Consider the following 15449-nt stretch of genomic DNA (forward strand, 5'->3'; position numbering starts at 1 on the left):
TATATATATTTAATTACCCTACTAATTTCCTACCAAAAAAGATAAAACCTAGATCTACTAGTTAATCCTCCTCCTCCGCCTCACTATCTTTTCACCTTTACAGATACGTTCATTTCTTCAATTTTCTCATCTTGATTTTGAATTTTATGTTAGGAGCAAAGGAACTAGAAACGCTTTTGTTTCAAGTTCCGGTGATCTGGTAATGACAGTTGGAAGAACTCTGACTTGAAAAGATAGGAAGAACAAGAAACGGCGAGAGAGCGATTGCGGCTAAGACCTTCTCAGGGCTTAGGATTCATGGAAACTTCAAGCTGCCTAAACACTGCGAGAACAACGAAGTCCTCAAAGCCTTTTGCAAACTTCAGATCGTAACCGTTCCGATGAACGAAAAAAAGCGCCTTCGCTTAATCCGAGTTTGTTTAACGATAAGGAACATGTGTTGATCTCAATGTTTGCTAACACTTGTGCTAGGTTTGGATATGGTATGCTTATGCTTTTGGAACTGTTGATATCATCATGGCTTTTTATAAAAGGAAGATTAGTTTCTAGGCTAGTTAGATTTCAATATTCCAAAAAATTTTATATACTTTTATTTATACTGTTGAAAAAACTAAAAGCTATAATTATTTTTAAATTTTTATATTATACAAAAATATTCACTTAATTCAAAATATTAAATTATTAAAAAATATAATCTTAGGAAGAAAATGACGACGATGATTTTGTATTTAATTCAAGATATTAAAATCTAAATTAAAACTAGAAAAATTCAAGATAGTAAAATAATTCAAGATACTAAAATCTAAATTAAAACTAGAAAAATTCAGTGAATTAGTAAAGGAATTACTTATTTTTGTATCTAATGTTTTAAGTTCAGCCATATAAATTTGACTTGAAGCTTTAAAACCTGTGTATTTGGAGTATTGAGACTTCTAGAAGTCTGGTTTTGCTTCACTTGAAGTTCAGCTTCATGTTTACATGCTTTTTCAGTTCAACTTCACGTTTTATATACCCACTATTAGTTTTGCTATTGATTCTGGTTTTAATTCTGGTTAATGTACTAATCAATCTGCTTTTGTTTGTTAGTCATGTGTTAGACAATTGTACTAGAAAAGGAGCCTAATATAATTCACTTCATGGAATAAACACTTAGACAAGAAGACATGTACAATTAGCGACATGAAGCTCCTACGAGTGAGGTGGAGCTCCTCGTGACTCCAAGCGTCGGTGAGGATGACGACGAGACATCCTTAAATGGTTCATTACTTTGTACCTTTGAATTTGACTATATTAATATTGATTGTATTTACATTTCAGTTTGGATTAATAATTATCTTGTTTTCATCATTTGCAAATTTTTTTCACAAATTTTAAAAATTAAAATCTATTGAATTTGGATCTAAAATTGAATTAGTGAATTATTCATATTTCTTACCATCTACTGGTAGGAAATTGGAGTGAAAACTTTGGTAGGAATATAGAATGAATTCAATATTTGTAGGAAAAAATGAAGGAAATTATTTGGTAGGAAATTAGAAGGAACATGTTTCTTACGACTTTTTCGAAGGAAAATGGTCAATAATGCCCTTCTCGGTTCCTACGAAATAACCTTCAAAATTTCCTACGACACGTTTTTGGTAGGAAATTTCCTACCAAAATCTTACCACTTACGATTTCCTACGGGCGATTTCCTACCATTTGTTTGGTAGGAAGATGGAAAGAAATGTTTATTTCCTACCATTTTTTATGAAACTGGCTGTAGGAAATCGATGATTAATGGAATTATAGATCGATAAACACAAAAACTTCTTTTATTTTGTGTTTATACTACAAGGGCATAATGATCATTTTAATTATTCATTAATGGAATTATTGAAAAATGAAGGAGTGTGATATTTTAGGAACTAAAACATTTTTGATGGTATCCTAGGGTATTTTTCTATTTTTAATAAACTTAGTTATAAAACACTTGATCAATAAATCATAGACATGTGTCCCATTGAAGTACTTATTGTGTTGCTAAAGGTACTTGCTTAGAGCATCTCCACTCAAGCAACCACTAATGAGTGCTTAAAACTAAATGCCTAATATAAGAATCATTAAACTAATCAAAATCAATCAATTAGCAACTTTAAAGAAATAATCCTTCCACTAGAGAACCTTAATGAAGGATACTTAATCATAATTATAATATATTTATTTCAAATTTAAATAAATTAATAAATAATCGAAATTAAAAAAAAATTAAAATTACAGAGATTACATTAAAAAGAAAGAAAAATATTTTACATAATTCAGAAATTAGAAATATATTATACAAAATTGAAAAAATTAAAATTACATATATTACATTTGAAAGAAAGAAAAATAGTTTACATAATTCATAATTAGAAACATATTACACAAAAATTTTAACAGACGTACATAAATTGCAATAGAGTAAATGAGAATCGAGAAAAGAAACGAACTTGGTTCTATTGTTGGGATGCGCCAAATTTTTGCCAAATATGCTCAACCAAGTCTTTTGTGGACGTTCATACATTTTCGTAACACGGACGTCATTTCGAATGCCCATCATATTAGTGAGATTCGTTGGCAAATCTGTAGAAAACGATAAGTCGACATGAGAAGTTCTGCTTCCTTCTCCCATATAGAACTCCGAGGGATTGTAGAAACTGTATTCATGTTGTTCGTCTTCCACAATCATGTTGTTCAATATGATACATGCTCTCATTATCTTTCCGATTTTTTTTTATCCCAAAAAAGCGCAGGATTCTTGACAATTGCAAATCGAGCTTGCAAGACTCCAAATGCACGCTCTACATCTTTTCGACATGATTCTTGACATTGAGCAAAGAGTTGTGCTTTCTGACTTTGTGGAAATATAATTGATTGAATGAAAGTTGCCCATTTGAAATAAATACCGTCGATGAGCTAGTACGCCATTTTGTATTGCCGTCCATTGACAACATAGATAACTCTCGGAGCTCGACCCTCTACTATATCATTAAACATAGTGAGCGGTCCAAAACATTTATATCATTTAATGTACTTGGAGGTCCGAAAAATATGTGCCAAATCCATAAATCTTGAGATGCCATTACCTCTAGTACGATAGTCGGTTTTCCAGATCCACATGAATATTGTCCTTTCCATGCCGTTGGACAATTCTTCCACTCCCAATTCATACAATCTATGCTCCCTACCATTCCGAGAAACCCTCGATGTGTTCCAATATTCAATAATCGTTAGAGGTCTTCTGCTATAGGCCTTCAGAGGTACTCATCTCCAAAACATGTTATTACTCCGTCTACAAAAGCTTCAAGGCATTTGTGCGCAGTGGTTTCAGCAAGTCGTAAATACTCATCCAACGCATCTACCGTACATCCGTATGCCATCATCCGAATAGCTGACGTACATTTTTGAAGTGCGGAAAGGCAAAGTTTTCCAGTTACCTTTCGTTTTTGGATGAAGTACGGGACTCCATTCTCCATAGTATTAACAATATGCATGAATAACGGTTTGTTCATTCTCAACCGCCGACGGAACATAACGTTAGTGTAAGTCGGAGATAAACTAAAGTAATCATTCCATAACCGAATGTGGCCTCCTTCACGGTCTCTATCAACATAAGTTCTTCTGAAAACTGTAGCTGGTTTATCTTCCGCATGAGTATGCTGGTATTGAATCTCCTCCAAAAATATTATTAACTTCCTCTTCTACCATTTGATCAAAAAACACAATGTCACGTATTACCAACACAACACTCTAGCAACAGACAGCACAATGTCACAGGTTATAAGCAGAAGACTCCAGCAACAACAATCCAGCAACACTCCAGCACAATGTCATGGGTTACAACAGTTCAGCAACAAAACACCAACACAACACTCCAACAACAACATCTCTCTTCACCTAATAACCAGAAATAAATACATGAAACAATGTCAGGATATAACATTAGCAAAATGGACAACTCGTAAAGACATTAACATGCTACTTTGATGAACTGGATGACTGGTTTAACATTATGCTAAGGAAAAAAAAACATATTTCATCAATTGCTCAATCAGCTTCTCTTTGAGTGTGATTTCAAAGGTTGTGAGATCAGCCTTACTAAGGAGACTGTCTAGCAATCTCATTATGCATTGCCTATCTTTAGCTTCTTAATCCTTATCTTTCATGACTATAATCCTATCTAACTTAACCATAGAACCAGCCTCAGCAAAGATCCTACATGTTTCTATCCTATTTTCTTGGAAGCTTTAACACCCGGAGGCCTCAGCTCTGCAACTTCATTGGTTGAACTGGATGAGTATGCTCCTTCTGCATCTAGTTTACTTCTCTTAGAGCTAGAGTCAGATGAGTTCCACTTCTGATCATGCTTGAGTTCCCTCCAGCAATGCTCTAGAGTAAATGACTGCTTCATTTCATTCTTGTAATGCTGGTGTGCAACAGCCATCATACCATATTCATATTCACCACTCTTCTTTCTTGCACTAGCTTGTGTGTAACACCCAACCCACTTGTTAACTGGGTAAAAGGTAAATTTCAACCTCAACAATTTCAAAAGTGTATTTTCATACCTAAACTTTGATAATGTGTAAATTTCAACATGAACTAAATATTGTTTTGATAAACATAATGAACTATCTAATTTGTGCAAAACTCAACATTAATTGGAATTATGGTCAATTACGATGAGTCAACTGCCAAGTATGCAGATTTTGCTTGTTTATCTTACTCCACCTAACCTTACATTTCATAGCCCCTCTATTATTTATACTATCTGCTCCATCACATGTTTGGAAGTAGACTGCATTCCTCTTCCAGAAGCTATCTACCCTCTGCTCATTATCCACAACTGGGGCTTTGCTGGTATTTAACCATGCACTTATAAGCTTCACATCCTCCTGGGAACTCCACCTGGTACGAGATCCTTTACCTCCATCTTCTTCTTTATCATCTTTACTAAGTTGAACAATATCTTCAGGGACATGCTGAGAAGAGAATTGGGTCCTAAAGTAGAGGGCTGAGAAGAGAATGGGGAGCTAAATTGGACTGGCTGAGAAGGGAATTGAGACTGGATAAGCTGAGAGTTTTGTCTGGAAGTGGGAATCAGAGTGGGAATCAGAGTCCTTTTGAGAATTCAATAGGTCCACAAAATTAGGAGAAGGAAAATTGAAAGGATTTCTAGAGCTCATGACTGTATTTGAGAAAGGATTAAGTTGTTTTTAAGTTTTACAGTCTTTAACAGTCTTTTATATAGAGATAAAAGTTTGTTTGTTCAGAGAAAGATACACTGTAAATGTGTATCTTTCATGATTAGACAACATAAACTCTCTTTTCAAAAGTTTTACACAGTTTTAAAAGGCATATGTGAAATGGTTTGTAGAGATAGTTGAATAAAGTACATTTGTAAACGTTTGTAATGAGTGTTTAGATATGAGATATACACTTTTCAGTATATGGCCGTGTTCGGGGAGTTGTCGCGTCTGTGACTGCGACTAAAGAAAACCACTTTATTCTTGTTTAAATCTCTTTCTTTTCTCCATTTTTCTAGATGCTGCGACTGAAATTGTAATATATCACAGCTGCCGGAATCAACAGCGACACTGCTCATGCTTTAATTTTGAGGTTGCGACTGTCGTAGGTTGAAAAAATCTTTGACAGAGATGAATGGAGAAGAGAATCTACAGTGATTTTTTTAAATTAAACATAAAAATTAAATTGAAAACTTATTCAAAATTACAGTAGAGCCCTTAAAAAAAGCTTTTAATTACATCGCATTATTGCCTTTGTTGGCTATAAATGAGTCGCACGATTCCATCGCACGATCTCAAAAAGAACACGACCTATCTCAAAGAGTAGACATCTCAAAAAGACTTGATTTGCAACCATCAGACAAATTTACATTTTTCATTAAAGTCAAGACTATTTTCAAATACAATCATAAAACAGATATTTTATTAATTTTATTCAAACACATATACAGTATATTTACTAGACAATTTTATAAAATACTGATGCAAAAATCTTGCTCAAACTATATCAATTATTGCTACACATAACCAAGCAAACATGATCGAACATGACCAAGTAAAGATGAACAACCAAAAATATTTTTTCAGATTTCATGCTAACATGACCAACTAACATTTTAACCAAAACAACACACAACAACATTATCATAAGTTGTGAAGATGCATATGAGTAAGAACCAGAGAAGCCTCTCCCCATTCACACATCTCTTCAATTTGTCCACAAGCTCCACCTTCACCAATTCATGAATAAATCACAGATCAGAAGATAAACCAGTCAACAGTAAGCAAACAAATTCAACTCAAAACTTAAGACAACATAATTAAACAAACACATAACCATTGAGTTCACATACTAACCAAACAACCAGATTTGATTCAACAAATTGATACCAAACAAATCAAACATAAAACATGATTAAGTGATTCAACAAAACACATTTAACACATGATGAGATTCGATTGACAAAAACATTAACCAAACAACCATATTTGGTTCACCAAATTGTAAGCAAACAAATCAAACCAGTCACGGGTTACAAACCAAACATAACACATTTGTAAAGATGATTCAACTGCTAACACACTTAACACACGATGACATTCAATTGATAGCAAACTTTAAGCAAAACAACCATATTTGATTCAACAAATTGATACCAAACAAATCAAATCACTCAATAGAAAGCAAACATAACACACGATTAACTGATTCAACTCTCAACATACTTAACACACGCTGAGATTCAACTCAAAGCAAACATTAACCAGATTACATGATTCTATTGAAATATCAGCATACGGTTCACTAGTGTACTCCTAGTCTGTCTACCCTTATATAAGTAGCTCGAAATCTAATAGGTTAACCCATAGTTAACTGAAACCCTAACACATTTATAACATTAATCTGAAACCCTAGAACCCAATAAACTCGGATTGTAGATCGAAGGACTCATCCCCGCTCTAGATACACATTCTAGTGAGAAACCCTAACTTTTCATATCCTTACAAGATGAATTACAACAACATGCAAAAAGAGAGAGAGAGAGGAGAAGACGAACCTTGTGTCTCTGATTCGCTCGATAGTGGACCTCGCCGTCGCCTTAAAACCATCAGAGGAAACCAACCGACGCCGTTAATGCTCTCCGACATCCTTTGCCAACATAACCTAATTGTCATCTGCCTTAATGTTTCGTCGCTGGCCAGATCCGAACACAAAACGAACTCCGACACACGTTTCTATCGTATTGTCGCCGGAAAAATCATTCAATTCAAGGTTAATCGAAGGGTTTTAAAGGATTAGGTAATAATCTCATAAGTTCGTCGGTTGTCAAAAAGAGAGAGAAGTGAGAGAGTTGTTGAGGAAAAAGAAAGAAAAAATGGAGAAAATTTTATTTTTTCCCTTTTCTATTTTCCTCTTCAACCAATACCGAAATGCCACATAGTAATGCTACACGGTTCCTTCCGTTGCCGCAAACAACAACATTTCTTCTATACATGGGCCCTTTTTCACTTTTCATTAATTCTAGGCCCACTATTAATTTATGCAACTCTTTAGATCTCCCAAGTGGAGGTGGTCTTAAGTACTCTAAATGTATCTCTCTCTTATTATATTTTTATTTTGATTTTTTAAATAGATGAAATAGGTTTGGCACTTCAATAAGTACCATTGGTGGAGATGGTCTTAGAGCATCTAATCTCAAGCAACCACTAATGAGTGGTTAAAATTAAATGCCTAATATAAATATCATTAAACTAGTCAAAATCAATCAATTAACACCTTTTAAAAATAAGGAAAGTTAGCTAGTGTAACATCATTTGAAAAATGTTTTTGAAATAACCATTTTCTCGACCATCTTACCGCAAATACCATTTTCAAACTATTTTGGAACAGTTTACCTACCAAAAGCCTTCTGCAAAACGGACAAATATGGGGCCCACTACAAACATTTATTCCAAACAATTTTCAAAAAAACCTTCGGACAAAACTGAACAAATATTTTATAATTAAAGAAAAATTCAACAAATCAAAAGAAAAAATAAAATAAATCTTTCCTTTTCTTCCTTTTTACCCTAGCCGTCTGTTTCGATTTTTTTTTACAGCATTCTCCACTTCTTTTCTTAACAAGCACTTCGAAAGCGACGGAATTGGTATTGTCTCAATTTTTTGTCCCACCGCCACACATGCCCTTAAGTACTCTTAATGTATCTTTGTCTTATTTTATTTTTATTTTTATTTTTTAAAATAGATGAAATATGTTTAGCATTTTAATAAGTACCATTGGTGGAGATGGTCGTAGAGCATCTCCACTCAAGCAACCACTAATGTGTGCTTAAAATTAAATGCCTAATATAAGTATCATTAGACTAATCAAAATCAATCAATTAACAATTTTAAAAAATAGGGAAATTAGCTACTCTAACATCATTTGAAAAAGGTTTTTGAAATAACCATTTTCTCGACCACCTTGCCGCAAGTACCATTGTTAAACTATTTTGGACCAGTTTACACTCCAAAAGACTTCTGCAAAACGGACAGAGATGGGGCCGACTACAAAAATTTATTCCGAAAAAATTTCAAAATCTTTCTCACAAAACGGAACAAATATTTTACAACATTCTCCACTTTTTTTTTCACAAGCACTTCGAAAGCGACGGAATTGGTATTGTCTCAATGATTCTCTCCTACTTTCTTGTTAAAGTTTTTGGTTTCTCTTAATAGATATCCATTAATTTCTCTATTGTCCACACATGTAGGTGCTCACATGGACGATTTTGTAGAAAGCGACTAGTCAACCCGCCAATCTTGCCTATTTGGCATGTCTATGGTCTCCAACCCTACTACGACCCGGAATACGGTGGGTGATTCATAAGTTACAACGAGGTTGTTTTTCTATATCCTTAGATCTACTATTTTCTTAACATTTTCTCTTCTAATTTCAGGCCTCGATCAAGGAAAGATTTCAATCCTCCAACCCATCTCCTCTAAATTCAAAGAATACCAATCGTCTCAATCGTATTGGCGCCAAAAAAATCATTTGATTCAAGGTGAATCGAAGGCTTTTAAAGGATTTGGTTATAATCGCATAGGTTTCGCCGGTTGTCAAAATAGACAATTTATTATGATAATTATTCTTTTCTTTTTTTTTCTATCGTCTTTAAATTTATTAATTATTACAAATTGTGAGAATTGTTACAAAGATAATCTACCATGGGCAATTCCTTCCGACAATATTAGATTCACTATTGACAACACTCCTTTGCTGATCTTGAACGCCTTCTTCTCCATGCAGATGTTAGACACCATCTTCTTCTTCAATAGCTAGAATCACGGCGAACGGCTCTAATTGCGCATCACTGGAGATCTCCTGTAAACATATCTTCATTAATCTGCAGAAAAATTAATAAATCGCGCTATCTAGGATTTGAACCCCAAACACCTTGGTGTAGAACCATTACTAAACCCTTGGTCAACACCATTGCTTGTATATTATTTGGGGTTGGGTTGAACGAACGATTATTGATATTAGATTACTCATGACTCCATATTTGTTTGCAAGAAACCTTAGTGGGGATCATTAGGGGAGCTCCAGACATAGGGAACCCGGTGTAGAGTTGTTGCTTTTGAAATATCTCGTTAAGTTTTGATGTTGTTTTGTTTGAAAGCTTTTAAAACTCAAGGACCCATTATCATTTTCGTTGTTGTTGATGATTTTAAACAAGCTTTTCTTATATGATAATAAAGAAGTATGTTTCATATAAAGGGTGTGGTTTATGCTGATATTAGCCTTGTCCGGGCTAACACAACTCTCAGACTTCGGCGAGGGTTGCAAAGCCTAAGCTGTATGTTCGAGATGGATGGTTCGCCTTCAGACGGACTGATTGAGAATCCTGATCCCTTTTGGAACACCGGCCGGATCGACCGGGCGGGCTGTCATCAGTGGTGTTCATCAGTAGCATAACCATTGGCGTTAGTAGACCAAAGTCCTACCAAGAAAACCAATTAATATAAATCAAAAATCGATTAAAATCGAAGGAACGTATGCAAAAACGGGACAAATTCATCTCGTCCTACCAGCTACGTGGCACGTCGTGATTGGTTTTCGGGTAAGTGAAGGATGAATTTTTCGGGGTTGTTTCGTGTTCATTTGTTTTCTTCTCTCTCTCTCTCTCTCTCTCTCTCTCTCTCTCTCTCTCTTTCTCTCTCTCGTGTTTCTCTCTAGCGGCGAAGGACGATTTCGAAGCGATTGATCAAGGAGTCAAGTTTCCGGCGATTGCAAGCATAACTCGTTCTCTTACCAGCATAGCAATCTTCCGGCGACAGGAGAACGGAATCATCCCTCGAAATCAAACCGTTTACATCGGTAAAGTTTATTAATTTCTATGGGTTTCTGGATTTTTTTTTTGATTATGCATGGATATTGTCCGTATTGGTGATGTATTTAGAGTTTTAATGGTTTCGTTTGATATTTTGATTGAATCGGTGGGTCTGTAAAATCGATTAGGGTTTATTGTTTTAGATGCAAATTTTTGATCTAGGGTTTACAGATTTTGTTAGTTTGGAAGTTTAGTGAGAGTAAATTGACACTGTTTAACTGTTTATTTGGATCTCTTTATGCTCATGTTATCGATAAGGATATTAAACCCTAATCAATTTTAGATTGATGGAATAAGTATTGTTTGTTAGTAGATTTGTAACATACAATTGATATTGTTTCCTGTATGGTTTTAGGTGAGGTGAAGGACCTACGATTGATGGAGTGATTTAAAGGAGAGAACACGCACCTAGTTCTCAGACTTTCAAAGGTTAGTAACATATTCCCTTAAACTAGTTCACATTAAGCTGTTTAGGTTATGTGGTAGTTAAGTTAATTGTTAAAGGATTGGGTTGTTCTTTGCTGTATTGAAGTTGTATGCTGTATTTAAGTTGTATGGTGTATTGAAGTTGTATGCTTTAGTTAAGTAGTTACAGAAAGTGAAATATCGAATGACTAGTTCTTTCCTGTATTCGTCTTCTTTGCTTCTACTACCTACTTAGCTTGTTCCGTGAGCTAAGTAGATGTCATTCTGTTTTTACTTAAAGAATGAAAAATATCAAAGACTTGTTGTTTGGTTTTACTAAGTACTTAGGTTGTTGACTGAGCTAAATTGGATGTCTATTTACTAGTTCATTGATGATTGAGTTTTCATTGTCTTTCTAGTTCATTGATCATTGAGTTTTCATTGTCTTTCTAGTTCATTGATATTTGCTGTAGTTTGTTTAGAAATGTGTTGTTTCTGATATGTTTAGGGTTAGTAACATAAAATACATTTGTAGTAGCTAGTTTTAGAAACTGATTTTGTCACATTTGAACCACTTTTGAACTTGTAAATATATCTGTTTTCTGAGAATTGAAGTGTCATAACTTCTGATTAGACTTGGTAATACTTTCTCACCTATTTCTAAAACTTTAAAACTTTAAAACTTTCTCACTTTCTCACCTAATAAACAACCAAACCAGCCATAACTATACTATGTACTTGCAAAACCTTTATCACCTAATAAACAAACCAGCCTTAACTCATCTATTCTCCACCATTTTCATTCTATTCTCCACCATTATCAACAAGTCGTCTTCGGTAACATCTCAAACTAGCAATTCTCTCTTTCATCATTCCCTTCTCGATTGTTTTGATATGGATCCTTACAATCCATTTCATCAGTCATCAAGTTATCTTGATCATCAGTCATCAAGCTATCTTCATCTTCTTCAGAGTCAACAAGAAGGTCAAAACCAGGAAAACTCTTCTTATGAGAGTTTTCCTCATGCCTTCAATCTAGCTTCAGACCACAATATCTCCTTTGTATGTTTCTGTCTTTAATCTACTATCTTGTAATCTAATATATGTTCTGCTCATGGGTTGTGTTAATATCTGTTCTGCTCATTGCTTTGTTGTCATACCTGTTGTAAGATTGATTTGTTTGCATGGTCATTATGATATGGTTTGCTTGGTCATTCTGATATAAGTTTGCTTGGTCATTCTGATGTAAGATTGCTTGGTCATTTTGATATAAGTTTGCTTGGTCATTATGATATGAGATTGTATTCTTGTATGTTCGATATGAGATTGGTTGGTGATCTGATATGAGATTGTATCCTTGTAAGTTTGATATGAGTTTGTTTGCTTGGTCATTCTAATCTGATAATGAGTGTGTTCCTGTTCTGTGAGGTTTCAACACATATGGGGCACGACTATAGCTATTCACAGCCGGATTCATCAGAGGAGTATGATGTGCAAGAGGATAGTGCAGACAAGGAAAGAGATGCTTTAATCCGGATGGATGAAAGTGAAAGTAGTTTGATGATTCAAAGGGCGATTCTCATGGATGAAGAAGAGACTAGATTCATATTGGCTCAGAATAGTCAATACCCTCCTCAACCCGAGGTTGAGTTTGGTATTCTTAAAGTGTGCTATTGTGGTGGTGTACCGATCCTATCCACTGCCTACAACAACAATGCTAGAGGAAGAATGTAAGTGTGCCCATACCCTTCTGATATTTTACAACTTCTGATATTTTTGAGCTTATGTAATAGTTTGAAATGGGTTTTCGCAGGTTCTTTACATGTAACAATGTGGAAGATGGAGAGATGCACATCCACAAATGGTGGGAAGAAGCTGTGATGGAGGAGATGAGAGATAAGATAGATTGTTAGAAGTTCTATCTTCTCAGGTTGATAGTTTAAACTATCTTTCTGAAACTGAGAGTGAGGATAAGATAGTTAAGTAAGAGAAAGTTGTAGGAGATCTAGTAGAGAACATCAATAGGTATAGAAATGGGTTTCATTTGGTTATTGGTGTTATGGGTTTTCTTGCTTTACTACTAGCTTCCTTTGTGTACTGGTGTAATGGCTTAAACGGCTGAGACAGAGACACTATTGTGTATGTTGTAAACAGACCGTGTGTTGGCCATTCCTTGTTTGATGTATGTTGTGTTTGTCACGAGATGAGATTATATTTTTGTCTTAAATTTTTTGTGACAAGAAAGTGATTTCATTCTTGTCTTAAACTTGTTGTGTTTGTCATTTTGCATTTATATGATTCTTGTGTATTACTTGTTGTGTTTACCACAAGAATATGATTTTATTCTTGTCTCAAACCTGTTGTCTGGGTCAGAATATTTTTCCACCATACATTTTAACTATATATATGCAAGTCAGTAGAGAAGCCATTACCCACAACTTCAACTAAATTTCATAATATCATTTTACAAAGGTTTTTTTCTTCCTACGACTTTTACTCTTGTTCTTAATAACACCTTCTTAATAAGACTTCGTCAAAGATTTTTTTTTCTTTTTATTCCCTTCTACTCTTCTTCTTCATACAAACATGGCATCATTTTCAAATCATTTTCACTACCATAAAGATGAAGATGATCCGTTTGATGCGTATTATCAAAATTTTCAAGAAAATTTAAATCTCTTGCAAAAACCGATCGAGCCAAAAAAAAGAGTTTTCATAGAGAGAAACCGTGAAGATGGGCACAATAAGCTTTGGAATGATTATTTTAGTGACACTCCAACATACCCGCACAATTTATTCCGTCGACGTTTTCGAATGAACAAACCATTGTTCATGCGTATTGTGCACCGTCTTTCTACAGAAATCCAATATTTTCAACAAACCCAAGATGCGGCCGGACGCGCTAGTCTTTCACCAATACAAAAATGCACTGCAGCTATTCGTCAATTGGCATATGGTAGTGCTTGTGACACGGTCGACGAGTATGTACGAATTGGTGCCTCCACAGCTCAAAAATGCTTGCACGAGTTTACCGCTGCAATACTTCAATTGTTTGGCGATGAATACTTAAGACGTCCCACCCAGGAAGAACTACAAAGACTACTCCATCAAAATGAACAACGTGGATTTCCGGGGATGATTGGGAGCATTGACTGTATGCATTGGGTTTGAAGAATTGTCCCACAGCTTGGACGGTTGTGTATTCACGAGAAACCGGAACACCTACTATTGTGTTGGAAGCGCTAGCTTCGTATGACTTATTGATTTGTCATGCCATTTTTGGAGCTCCAGGTACTATGAACGACCTTAATATTCTTGATCGTTCTAATGTTTTTGATGACATTATAAACGGTCAAGCACCGGAGGTCAATTTCTTTGTCAACGGAAAGGAGTACAATTTGGCGTACTATCTCACTTATGGTATTTATCCGAAATGGGCCACTTTTATTCAATCTATCCGACTTTCACAAGGTATGAAAAATTCACTCTTCTCTAAAAAACAAGAAGTTGTGCAGAAAGATGTTGAGCGTGCCTTTGGAGTTTTGCAAGCTAGGTTTGCCATTGTTAAAAATCCTTCTCCTTTATGGGATAAAAAACAAATGGCAAATGTTAGAAAGCATGCATAATACTCCATAATATGATTGTCGAAGATGAACAACATACATACAATGTCCGTAACATTTCTGAATTGCAGCACGGAGAAGATGTCGATCAAACATATACTGTTGGTACCGCCGGTGTGGGTTCAAATATAGGCACAACGATTACTCGTCGAACAAGAGTTCGGGATAAGCAAGCACATGAAAAACGAAAACATGATTTGATAGAACATATTTGGACTAATTTTGGACATCTTCAAGATTATGAAAATTAAGTTTTACATTTCTATGAATTCAACATATTGTACTTTATATCGTTCTATGGTTTATGTTTTATATTTATAATGTGATGTAGTATTTTTTTTCCATCTTACTCTTTTTTTGTAATTTTGTAATTTTATAATGTTTAATATTAATCAATATTTTTTTTCCTTTTATAATGCAATAAATAAATATTTAATTAAAAAATATGATATTTATAATTGTGGGACAAAAAATCAAAATACACCAATGCTCAACCTTCAAAATAAATCAGTTGTCCTAAATGTAAAATATACTTAAAAAATTAATGGGACAATGAAATGGGACGAACCAATGCTTATGCTCTTAGACAATGGGCATTGGTGATCCTCCACCTAGTCCCCCCAAAAAAAGAAAAAATAGAAAAGAAAAAAGAAAAAAAATCCACGGGACGTACGTTATATAGGTACGTCCTTCTTCTTCTTTTTCACTATTCGCAGGCCCACTGACATGTTGCGGCCCGCAATTAGTTACCTCATACTTGTTTTTTTTTTTAAAAAAAAAAAATTTCCTCAGACAAAAAATTGTCCTACCGCTGCACATGCCCTTAAGAGCAACTGCATTGGCGTTAATAAGCAAAGTCCCATTCATTTTTTTGGTTAAATTAAATCATTAATACGTTTAATGTGAGTACGTTTCTGAAATCGGGACCAATATGAGTCGTCCCTCGAGCCAGGTGGCAGTTGATGATTGGAGGTGTGAGTTAGTGGAGAAGAAAAATGTTGAG

Source organism: Capsella rubella, unplaced genomic scaffold, assembly GCF_000375325.1.
Source record: "Capsella rubella cultivar Monte Gargano unplaced genomic scaffold, Caprub1_0 scaffold_4, whole genome shotgun sequence".
NCBI classification, from domain to species: Eukaryota; Viridiplantae; Streptophyta; class Magnoliopsida; order Brassicales; family Brassicaceae; genus Capsella; species Capsella rubella.